The sequence below is a fragment of the Sinocyclocheilus grahami genome, unplaced genomic scaffold (assembly GCF_001515645.1).
Source record: "Sinocyclocheilus grahami isolate Dianchi unplaced genomic scaffold, SAMN03320097.WGS_v1.1 scaffold677.1, whole genome shotgun sequence".
In the NCBI taxonomy this organism is placed as follows: Eukaryota; Metazoa; Chordata; class Actinopteri; order Cypriniformes; family Cyprinidae; genus Sinocyclocheilus; species Sinocyclocheilus grahami.
This window is the reverse complement of record NW_015505856.1, coordinates 551,978-563,193: the sequence shown is the minus strand read 5'-3', so window position 1 is coordinate 563,193 and position 11,216 is coordinate 551,978.

Here is an 11,216-nt window from a genome sequence, read left to right as displayed (position 1 = left end):
TCATATTATTTCTTATAAAACATGTTTGTCATTAAAGGTAAACGTTTTGTCTCGCTGTTCTCAATACAGGGGTAAAGGAACGAGAATGGACATGACTCTGCGGTTCCCAGACCTATAAACATGGAGTTGCAAGATGGATGCGAAATATCCCAGACAAGCGAGGTATGCAGCCATATATTGTGCAATGTTTACAACTAATCTCTGTCGGTAAGCACTTCATTATGTAATCATTTATTTGACTTTTATGCAAGCAAATTGCTATTTTATCAGTTTGCATTTTTCCCAAACATATTGCAGTCCCATTTTGCTCATAAAATGCTTTGAAAAAGCATGTAAGTGAAGGCAACATATTTTACATTTCAGATAGGCCTATTATCGGTATTTCCCAATACACATTATCATGAAGCTTTTTAATGCCCTGAAGCCACTTAACAGAACATACATTTGTCATACTGCATTGTAAAACAATCATAAATACCTCCCCTTACACAAAGCTTGTGTTTAATTTTATCGTGGGTTTATAACCCCTTCACGTGGGATTTTATCACTAAGCCTACTAAGCATTTGATCATAAATGTGTATGTGTGTGTGAGTAATAAAACGTTTGGAAATATGCAGAGAACAGCATTGTTCTAATGGATGAGTAAATTCTGCCTCGCAGGGATAGAAACCACATCACGTTACCATCCAATTTGTGTTCCACTCTCCAATTACTTTCATGCTCTGCTTCCCCCCATCTCAGACCGAAAGGAGATTATCTGTATTGCGTCTTAACGCTGCGGTTCCTAATTAAAAAACACAAACGAGAGGCATGTATGCTGATAACACAACTGAGAAAATATGGTCAACGTATAGGTCCCTATGACAATATTTGCACATCATGCAATTGTTTTTCTTTGCAGAAAGCTAAATATTGATGACAAAAAATGTGACCCTCTGCGGTTTTGATGTTTGCTGATAATGCTAAAATCGGTATTAGCGGTTTCTGTCAACTGCATTCTGTTGTGCTAGGTCAGGAATGGAACATGAAATTTGACTATGTTTATAGATTGTGAAAATGTTTTCAGTTTATATTCGTTAATATTCAGTTGATCCCAGTGAAGTGTTAAAACCTTTGTTTAGATTAGATAGTTTATTGTTGTTTATTGGTGTCTTCGTTTATTATTTAGATAGTTTTTAGCTGCTTGTGGCATTGTAGCTTCTTAACGAATCATGTTTTTGAATGATCACAAATTTTCAAAAATGTCCATATATTTTTTGGGGACACTGTATACAGTTTTACAATTTAAATGGTCATATAATCTTTTATGTTGATAAAGGTAAACTGGTTTGTCTTGGGAGACTGAGACTAGACTTGGCTCTGCACTACCCAGACCTATTTAATTATAGAAGTAAAGGTGGAGTTAGAGGATGGATGCCAGAGGAATTGTCTAAGGAGTAAGATATGCAGCCACTCTATGGATTTATGAGTTCATGCATAGTGTTTTACATGCACAGTGTGTTTAGATACAGTTTTAGGGTGCGTTTTAGCATCTCAGAAAGGAGTGAATGACATGGTTTAAGTCATGCTATTAGAATGAAAGTTTGATATACAGTAAGCAATGGAAAAGTTTCTACTGAATAAAACAAATGTTGTGACTTTCAAATCTTTCTAATGACTGCCTGAGTGATATTTTAGCATCTTGAGTTTTGTTTCAGTGGCAACACATTGTAATATATCTTACATTAATATATCACACCAAAACAAAAAATAATCTAAATGTTTTTGTAAAAGACAATTTGTCATGGGGGGAAAAAATGAATGTTTTTAAATAATTGGGTTTAAAAATGTATCTAAAAATATCTAATATTTTTGGAGTGTTTTTAAAGTAATTGTTTATAAAATTTTGTAAGAAATATGACTTTATTAATTGTCTTTGAATGCTGTTAGAAATGTTTAACATGAGAGCATGTTGAGATCATCAGAAGATAATCTCCTGACAACCTGCTGTTGTCTTTTTTGAGAGTGTAAGACTGTAAGTAATTGTTGCAATGGAGCTACTGATGTAACCCTGATCTGATCTTAGTTTAACACGCTTGCTGCAAATACAAGCTAAGATCCATGGATCTGTGTAATGCTACAGAAATACTTACTCCACCCACCTGGCCTTATATTTCTCAGTTTTTCTGTGCACTGTATGTGAAATTTTCCAGTGTAGAAACATCAAATTGGGCATTTTTCTATTATGTTGACAGTTTGAAATGTATTAGATTTATATTTTAAAGGATTAGTATATACTCATGCTGCACATTTATAAAAGCTTGTTGCACAAATGCATGCATGCATCACACGCACCAGGTAGCATCTCTCTACTTCTTCCCATCAGCCTAATGAAGATGGATTTATCCAATCTATTGCCTGACAGCAGAACCAGAGCAAGCCATCCTGTCCCCTGTGTGGTGTCATAGTCTTCTTCTCCTCCTCCTTTGCTCTTCTGTTCCTTCTCTCTGCATTTCCCTCCCTCCGATGGATCAGGCCGGATCAAAGGGCAAGAAATGTGTCACCTTCCCCAACAAGACCCTCAACAGACAAAAGAACAATGGCATTAATCATCTGACATTTCAATATTGTATTTTACCCTTTCTGGTGAAAATCAAGGGGGTCATTAAACTGGTAAAAGGAGACGGAAGTGCTGATCAATAGAACAAGCCTCGAACAGAGCCTTGAGGTTTACAGCCGTCTGCAGATTCACAGTTGCTGTCAGTAAGTATGATAGGAGATGGCCTTAACTAATTACCTCTACGTGAAGGGCATGAAGTGGCGTTCAATGCATTGATGGCGGCAGTGAAGAGAACACTTAATCAGCAGGCAATGAATATAAACAGGCAGAGCCCACCAGAGGGGAGCCCCTTGTTTGTGGTGTCATTCGTGATGAGAGCCGCTAGTGTGAGCTTTTGTCTCTGTAATGTAAAAACAACATACAGAGGTGAACTGCATATGTCGAGTTTGAGATGTCATCACAGAAATGCTTTTGACAAGGGTAGAGTTTGAGAATGTGCCTTCCAAATGTTTTCACGTTCTGTTTTTGGTACAGGGCACAGGGAAAGTTTTTCTTCAAGGATGAATTAAAAGGAGCGACAGACTAATAGTGAGAGAGTCGTTTCTCTTCACCCGTGTCTTCATCATTCATCATGCTGCAATCGCGGTGTGTCTGTTCAGCAGGTCATTTAACTACCAAAACATGCCAATTTAGCCTGTTTGTGTGTCCACGGACATCTTCAAACGCTGTTTGGACATGGTCAATCATCGTGGTGTTTTAGCTTGGCAATTGTCAGAGTTCAGGTCTGTGACTGTGGAGCTCTTAACAAAACAAAGTGATTAAAGAGTTTAGTTTTTGAATGAATTGGTTGTTGCTTTTTGTTAAAACAAACTCTCATATCTGAAAGGGATGAAAACTCTATCATTGTTTACTCGCCCTCATGCTGTCCCAGATGTACTGTATACGACTTGCTTGCTTCAGATGAACACAAATTTTTTTTTTTCGAAAAATATTCCATCTCTGTGAGTAAAGTGTACGGCACCTCCAAAGTTGACTTCAAAAATCACACAAAGTGAACACGACAGTGATCCATACAAGCCCAGTTGATGAATCAATGTCTTCTGAAGTGAAACGATAGGTGTGTGTGAGAAACATACTAAGATTTTGCACTTTAAATAAACCATTGCTTTTGGCCACCTAATACATGGGTTCATGAGTTGAACTTGCACTAGTTTCATTATTAGTTTCATTACACTAGTTTATAATTACAGTATTTCTTGTGATTTAAGCTATAGCGTTTGTGCATTTACACAATGGTTTTTCATACAAATACCTCGAAACCATATCGTTTTTTTTACCATGGTATTGAGGTGCTACATTTGTGGTTATCATGATCTAAATCTATACAGCTATGGCAGACCAGTGGTTAATTTGAATAAAACAGTTTTTTTTTTCAGTCAGAATAATTACATTTCACCATATTAAAAATAAAAATAATAATAATATTGCAGCCTGCACTGCAAACTGCCAAAGATACTCATCATCGAAGTCAGGCAACACAAACCTGATTCATGATTTGAAACTATATCACTCATTAGAACATGCAGAAATTAATATTTTAAAAGAAATGAACATTAATTAAAAATGTTATCATGATGATTTTTTTGGGCCGTATCGCCCAGTCCTACTTGTACGACAGTTGGTCAGAAGTGATGGTCAAATGGATTATAGTTAAAGTGTTTGCATTTTTTTATTTTTTTTTTGGAAGTGCCATACACTTGCATTATATCAGCCTACTGAGATGGATTTTTATTCTAAAAATGATTGTGCTCATCTGAAAAAATAAAGTCTCATACATCTGGGATGGCATGAGGGCGAGTAGATTTTTAATTTTTGGGTGGAGTATCCCTTTAACTTAATGTGCAGATATATTAATTTGTTGGTAACATTGTATCACAAAAAAATTATTGTTTTGTTGGTTGATTTCTCTGAAAAGCTTTGGCTTTGTTTGAACATCCTGATCTATTTTCCCTTTAGTGATGCTAGTGGCTTAAAAATGGCTTTCCTTTTAATGTTAGCAATAATTGATGACACTGGAGACATGGATGAATCTAAGAATGAACAAATGCATGAAGGATTGTACCTGTGCAACTCCTCTTTAGAGATGAAAGGATTCCTTGAATTGTTTTTTAATGCAACATTTAGCATTTTTTTGCAAATTAAAGGTTTAGTTCACCCAAAATAAAAATTCTGTCATTAATTACTCACCTTCGTGTTGTTCCAAACCCGTAAGACCTTCGTTCATCTTCGGAACACAATTTAATTAAGATATATTTGATAAAATCTGAGGGCTCTCTGTCCATCCCATAGACAGCAAGGTAACTACCACGTTCAAGGTCCAGAAAAGTACCAAGATGAACGACAAAGTAGTCCGTGTGACACCAGTGGTTCAACTGTAAAGTTACGAAGATATGAGAATACTTTTTTTGCGCAAAGAAAACAAAAATAACGACTTTATTCCACGTTTTCGTCTCTACTGCGCCACTTGTGGACGCGCGTTCACGACAGTACCATGTCCGCGATGTGGAATAAAGTCGCTATTTTAGTTTTCTTTGCGCAAAAAAGTATTCTCGTAGCTTCGTAACTTTACAGTTGAACCACTGATGTCACACGGACTACTTTGTCGATCATCTTGGTGCTTTTCAATTGTGCTCCTTCCTGCAAAAAAATTATCTCTATGAATTTACCATGTAATATTTAACAGGGGCAGTCTGAAACCGTTACCATGTGGCACTGCAGATCTGGGAGGAATCATGCCATTTTTCAGCTTGGCATGTCAGTCTTTTTAATCATTGTTTTATAGAGACATCTTGATGCATAATTCATCCATTCATTTTCCTTTAAGATAGAGCAGAATGTCTTTGTCAGCAACTGTTGATTGCTTCACACAGTCGCTGGCGATTTGGCTCATTCCAGAGCTTTTGGCAGGGAGATAGTTGCATAAATTTGACTGAACATCTTCCTGACTATGCGATGGAGTCTTATAATGTAATTGGTGAAAACTCATAATAAAGTTGATGAAAAACTGTCCGTGACTCATTGGCTGATGGGATGGGTGAGGTTACGTCAGCCTGTGAGATGTGCAGGACCGACTGCAGGAAGGTGAGGTGAAGTTGGTCCAGGTTAATTGTAAGGTCTGAGCAGGGATGGAGTGAGTTCTGCTGAGCTGAGCACTGGAAGGACTTATTCAAATGTAGTTATTAAAAAAAAAACTCTGAAAAGTCGGGCATCAGTTTAATTGAATTCGACAAATTCATCCACAAAGTTCTGAGAAATTTTCCAGAGTGATGAGCTGTTGTTGTAAGTTCTCATCTTATCAGGAGACACGTGCTGTAGAAGGAAAAGGATGTGAAGGAAGAATGGATGAAATTAAATAAGATGGACTGGCGTAATGGTATGAAGGAATTAAAGAAGGAACACTCTAAAAAGGAATTTAGCAGATCTACTACCACAACTGCATGGTTGCAAGTAAAAAAATTCTAAATTATTGATTTAATTAAACATTTCATGTTGCAAGCATTATTTCAATGAGTTCTGTTAAAATAAGATGTTTACTTTATAGGAAAGGTTCAAAAATGAAAAATTTCTGTAAATTTACTCACTGTTAGGCCATCCAAATGAACAGATCCTGAGAACAGATTTGGAGAAATTTAGCATTGGATCACTTGGTCAACGATGGATCCTCTTCAGTGAATGGGTGCCATCAGAATGAGAGTCCAAACAGCTGATAAAAACATCACAATAATCCACAAGCAATCCACTTCACTCCAGTCCATCAATTAATGTCTTGTGAAGCGAACAGCTTTGTGTTTGTAAGAAACAATTTCATCATTTTTAGACAGTTTTCACTTCAAACCATTGCAGTCAGCTAAAATACAAGTCCTCTGTCCATAATATTGCTTTCACCAGTGAAAAAATAATAATGTCTCCGCTAAAGCACCGTTTACAATTAAGAATAGTTCTGGAACCGATGGTTTAAAGTTAAAACACCTAAAGGATGGATTTGTTTCTTAAAAGCTTCACAAGATGTTAATTGATGGGCTGGAGTAGTGTGGATGACTTGTGGATTATTGTGATGTTTTTAAGCAGCTGTTCGGATTCTCACTCTGACGGCACCCATTCACTTAATTTTGGTGAAGGTAGGAGGAAACAAAGAAAGAAAATGAACTCACTCCACAAATTAAAATCATGTAATCTCTTCTCCGGAGTTGTTGTTGTAAATGAATTGGATAGATCTGCATTGTCCCGTCTCTGTGATCCGGGTGAATGAGGGTGGTGGGTGAGCAGGTGGGATTGATCTACACGGGTCTCTGTGGGCAGCAGCAGACAGGAGGACGGCTTTCCTGACAGCATACAGCTGTTACTCTTAATTACCTCTGTTATGCATGTGGGGTTAATTAAACCAGTTTGGGTGAAAAATAAGACATGAATTTCCTAACAAAGGATATTAGGTTAAACCCTACACATCGCCACAGCAGAAAACACTGAATGTTTGCATGTATTAGCCTTAGAATTTAGTGTCTCATTTAGCTAGTGAGCGCTCCGCGCCACAACAAAGCTAGATTGGACGGCTTGTTCATTTCCTTTTTCCTCACCTCCATTTATGTTATGAAAAAAAAGCTTGCAATTTCTAGTCAAGTATATGCTGTTTTCAAATAAATGAGACTTTTCTTTTTCAGCCTGAGTTTGGTGAAACTAATGGCTGTGTATTTGATAGCAATGAGGGACTGGCAATTGACCCAGAGTTGTCAGATACTGAAAGTCGTCTTATAATAATGACAGAGATGTACAGTCAGTCATCTCTAGTATAAATATGTGACCCTGGACCACAAAACCAGTCATAAGGGTCAATTTTTTTTAATTGAGATTTATACATCATCTGAAAGCTGAATATATAAGCTTACAATTGATGTATGGTTTGTTATGATAGGACAATATTTGGCAGAGATACAACTATTTGAAATCTGGAATCTGAGGGTGCAAAAAAATCAAACTATTGAGAAAATCGCCTTTAAAGTTGTCCAAATGAAGTTCTTAGCAATGCATATTACTAATCAAAAATTAAGTTTTAATATATTTACAGTATGAAATTTGCAAAATATATTCATGGAACATGATCTTTACTTAAGCTCCTAATAATTTTTGGCATAAAAGAAAAATCAATAATTTTGACCCATACAATGTATTTTTGGCTATTGCTACAAAATATACCCCAGCGACTTAAGACTGCTTTTGTGGTCCAGGGTCACATATATTCATAATATTAGCAGCACAGTCAGTGTCTGTGTTTAATCACCTGTGCCTCATTGTGCACAGCATACACACCGTAGCTCATTAAAATGATGGATCGAGTCAGAGGGGAAGCTCTTGGTTGCTCCAGATTTCTCGTTTAAAAGGTGTTTAATAGGGGAACACCTGTGGGGAACTGCTCTCGTTTTCTGACAGCAACCAAGACGCCTGGCAGATGCGCAGGAGAAGGCATGCGTTTGACATTTTACTTTCTGTATGTCCCAATATTTGTCCGTGGATTTTCAAATGGAGCGTGTACATAGTTGTCATAGTGCAGTGGCTCTCAATAAAGGTTGTACCTTCACAAAATCCACTTGACGGTGAAATGACTAATAGGCCTGATATAATGAGGCTGGCTTTGGGTTCTGGTCAGACACATTTATTAGGGGACCTTTATTCTTATGTTAAAAAAAAAAAAGAGATGGGATTAGGGCTGGGAGATAAAACGATAATTATCACGATATAATTTTCCTCAATAAAACGATACCAAGAGTTTGATCATTGTCTGATATAATGTTTATGCGCCAAAAGCGGAACAAAACCACGATTGAGCTATAGCGTTTGTGCATTTACATTAAATGTATTTATACTACTGTTTTTCATACAAATACCTAGAAACTAAATAGTTACATTTTTACCATGGTGTTGAGGTGCTATATTTGTGGTTATCATGATCTAAATGTATGCTAGGCTACTATGGAAGACCAATAGTTAATTTGAATAAAACACAGAATAATTAAATTTCACCATATAAAAATTAGGTTGTTACAGTTTTTACAGATTACTGTTTTTGATAATGAACATCAATGTACATCTGCATGTCAAGCTACTGTCAGATGTGCATTTCTACAAGAAAAACATTTTATAATATTAATATTGCAGCCTGCATTGCAAAGTGTGCTAAAGATGCTCATCATCAAAGTCGGGCAACACAAACCCGTTTCATGATTTGAAACAATATCACTCATTAGAACATGCAGAAACAACGAAATACATTTTTCTATTAAGATATTTATTTTAAGGCAAAATGACTGGAAAAGTGTAAATAACTCAAAAACATGGTGTTTGGCATGTTCTGACCATAAAGAAGTATAGTTTAAAACCACAGTTGATGGTCTGCTTTCATCTAGGAGCAAAAAATGATCATGATAATTATTGATATCAACTGATATGAAAAAAATTGTGATAATGTTTTCCCCCAGCCCTAGATTGGATGCAACAAAATTGGGAACACAGGGACTCTATTCAGTGAAAACCATGTTCAATGCAAATACTAAAATTCATCTAACCATGTGTTGTTTTGCATAGTTGGAATAGTCAAATAAATTGACATTAACACAAATGATATGGGAAGCTTTTTCACAGCTCTTTTAAACATTGATATGCCTAAGGCAATATGGTATTTTCCCACAAATTAGTATAATATGGCTATAACAAAGTATATAGTGTTTTACGGCTAGTATAGTTTTTATTTTTTATAAAACATTCAACTTAAGCATTTTCTTATTCAACCTATGATATGCTAATGTTTTTGTGTGTTGTTGGCCCTATTACATTTTTTCACTGACCACTGTGGTAAGGTTAAAGGGTTAGTTCACCCAAAAATGACAATTCTGTCATTAATTATTCACCCTCACGTCGTTTCAAACCCATAAGATCTTCGGAACACAAATTAAGATATTTTTGATGAAATCTGAGAGCTCTCAGATCCTGCATAGACAGCAACGCAACTGTAATGTTCCCAGGTCCAGAAACGTAGGACATCGGTAAAACAGTCCATGTGACGTCAGTGGCTCAACTTCAGTTTTGCAAAGCTACGAGAATACTTTTTTGTGCGCAAAGAAAACAAAAATAACAATTTATTCAACAATTCTTCTCCACCGAGTTACGTCTTCTGCCATTTTGGAGAGTATCCAAGAATGTATTCGACGTAATCAGCGTTGTTTATGTTCGGGGGGAAAACGCGTGCATTAACGTAATCAGCGTTGTTTATGTTTGGGGGGAAAATGCGTGCATGAATGTAATCAGCGTTGTTACTAGGGCTGGGTTTTGACACAAATTTCACTACACGATTCAATTTTCATTTGCAAGCTTCGATTCGATTCAATATAGATTATTTTGGATATATATCAGGTACAGTACATGTAAAAAAATCTCTCAACTAATGCTGAAAAATATACATGAGTCAGGTGGTACTACAAATTATAATATTGAAGGTTAAAATTGACTGATTTGTGCTGTACAACTTCTTAAATTGAACTTAATGAAGTTTTTATAAAGTTACAATTCAGTTTTTTTTTTAAATATACACATTTAAATAGTGGCTGTCATAAAAACTTGGACGGATTTATTCAAACATACATAAAACATTAAAGAACAGTAAAAAATATATATAATGAATGTTATATGGTGCATATATTTAGCAAAATGCCCCTCTCTACAGTTTATTTTGCTAACTTAGCCTACTAACGAGTTTATGGTCACCGAATATGCTTTTCGAGGTAAATGTGATGTTACATTAATTGTTTACAAGCTGTTATATTGACGTCTTTGCATGGCTGAAACATTGATTTAACGATTATATGAAACAGGATACGGATTGTAAAGTTGTACTCTTTCTTTTAACTTACCTTCGGATGTTTATTATCGGATGATAATTTTGTGCTGAAACTGGTATTAATGTGGAGGAGATGATCAGGTCACGTGCGCCTCGCGCTACCTCGTTTGTTGAATTGAGGCGCTATCGATCTGTCACTCCACATTAAACGGCGCCAAAACGGCGTTTATTGTTTAAATACTGCAATACAATGGACATAAATTGAAATCTGAGACTTTGTTTCATATTAAAATGACCAAAGCACAATGCTTATTGCGATTTATTGGATAGGAGATGCCCTTCACTGTTCCGTCCATTGAGTTAACTGAAAACAGGTTAGACTAATTGATTCTTGGGATTTAAGAATCAATATCGTTTCGTAAAAATGAGAATCGATTAAAATAGAGATATCGATATTTTTTTACCCAGCCCTAGTTGTTACACTTAGGGTAAAGCGTGCGTATGCGTTGCGATACTCTCCAAAATGGCGGAAGACGTAACTCGGGGAGCAGAATTGTTGAATAAAGTCGTCTTTTTTTTTGCGCACAAAAAGTATTCTCGAAGCTTCGCAAAATTGAAGTTAAGTCACTGATGTCACATGGACTGTTTTACCGATGTCCTTGCTACGTTTCTGGACCTGGGATTATTACAGTTGCTTTGCTGTCTATGGGAGGGTCAGAAAGCTCTCCAAATACATCAAAAATATCTTAATTTGTGTTCTGAAGATGAACGAAGGTCTTACGGGTTTGGAA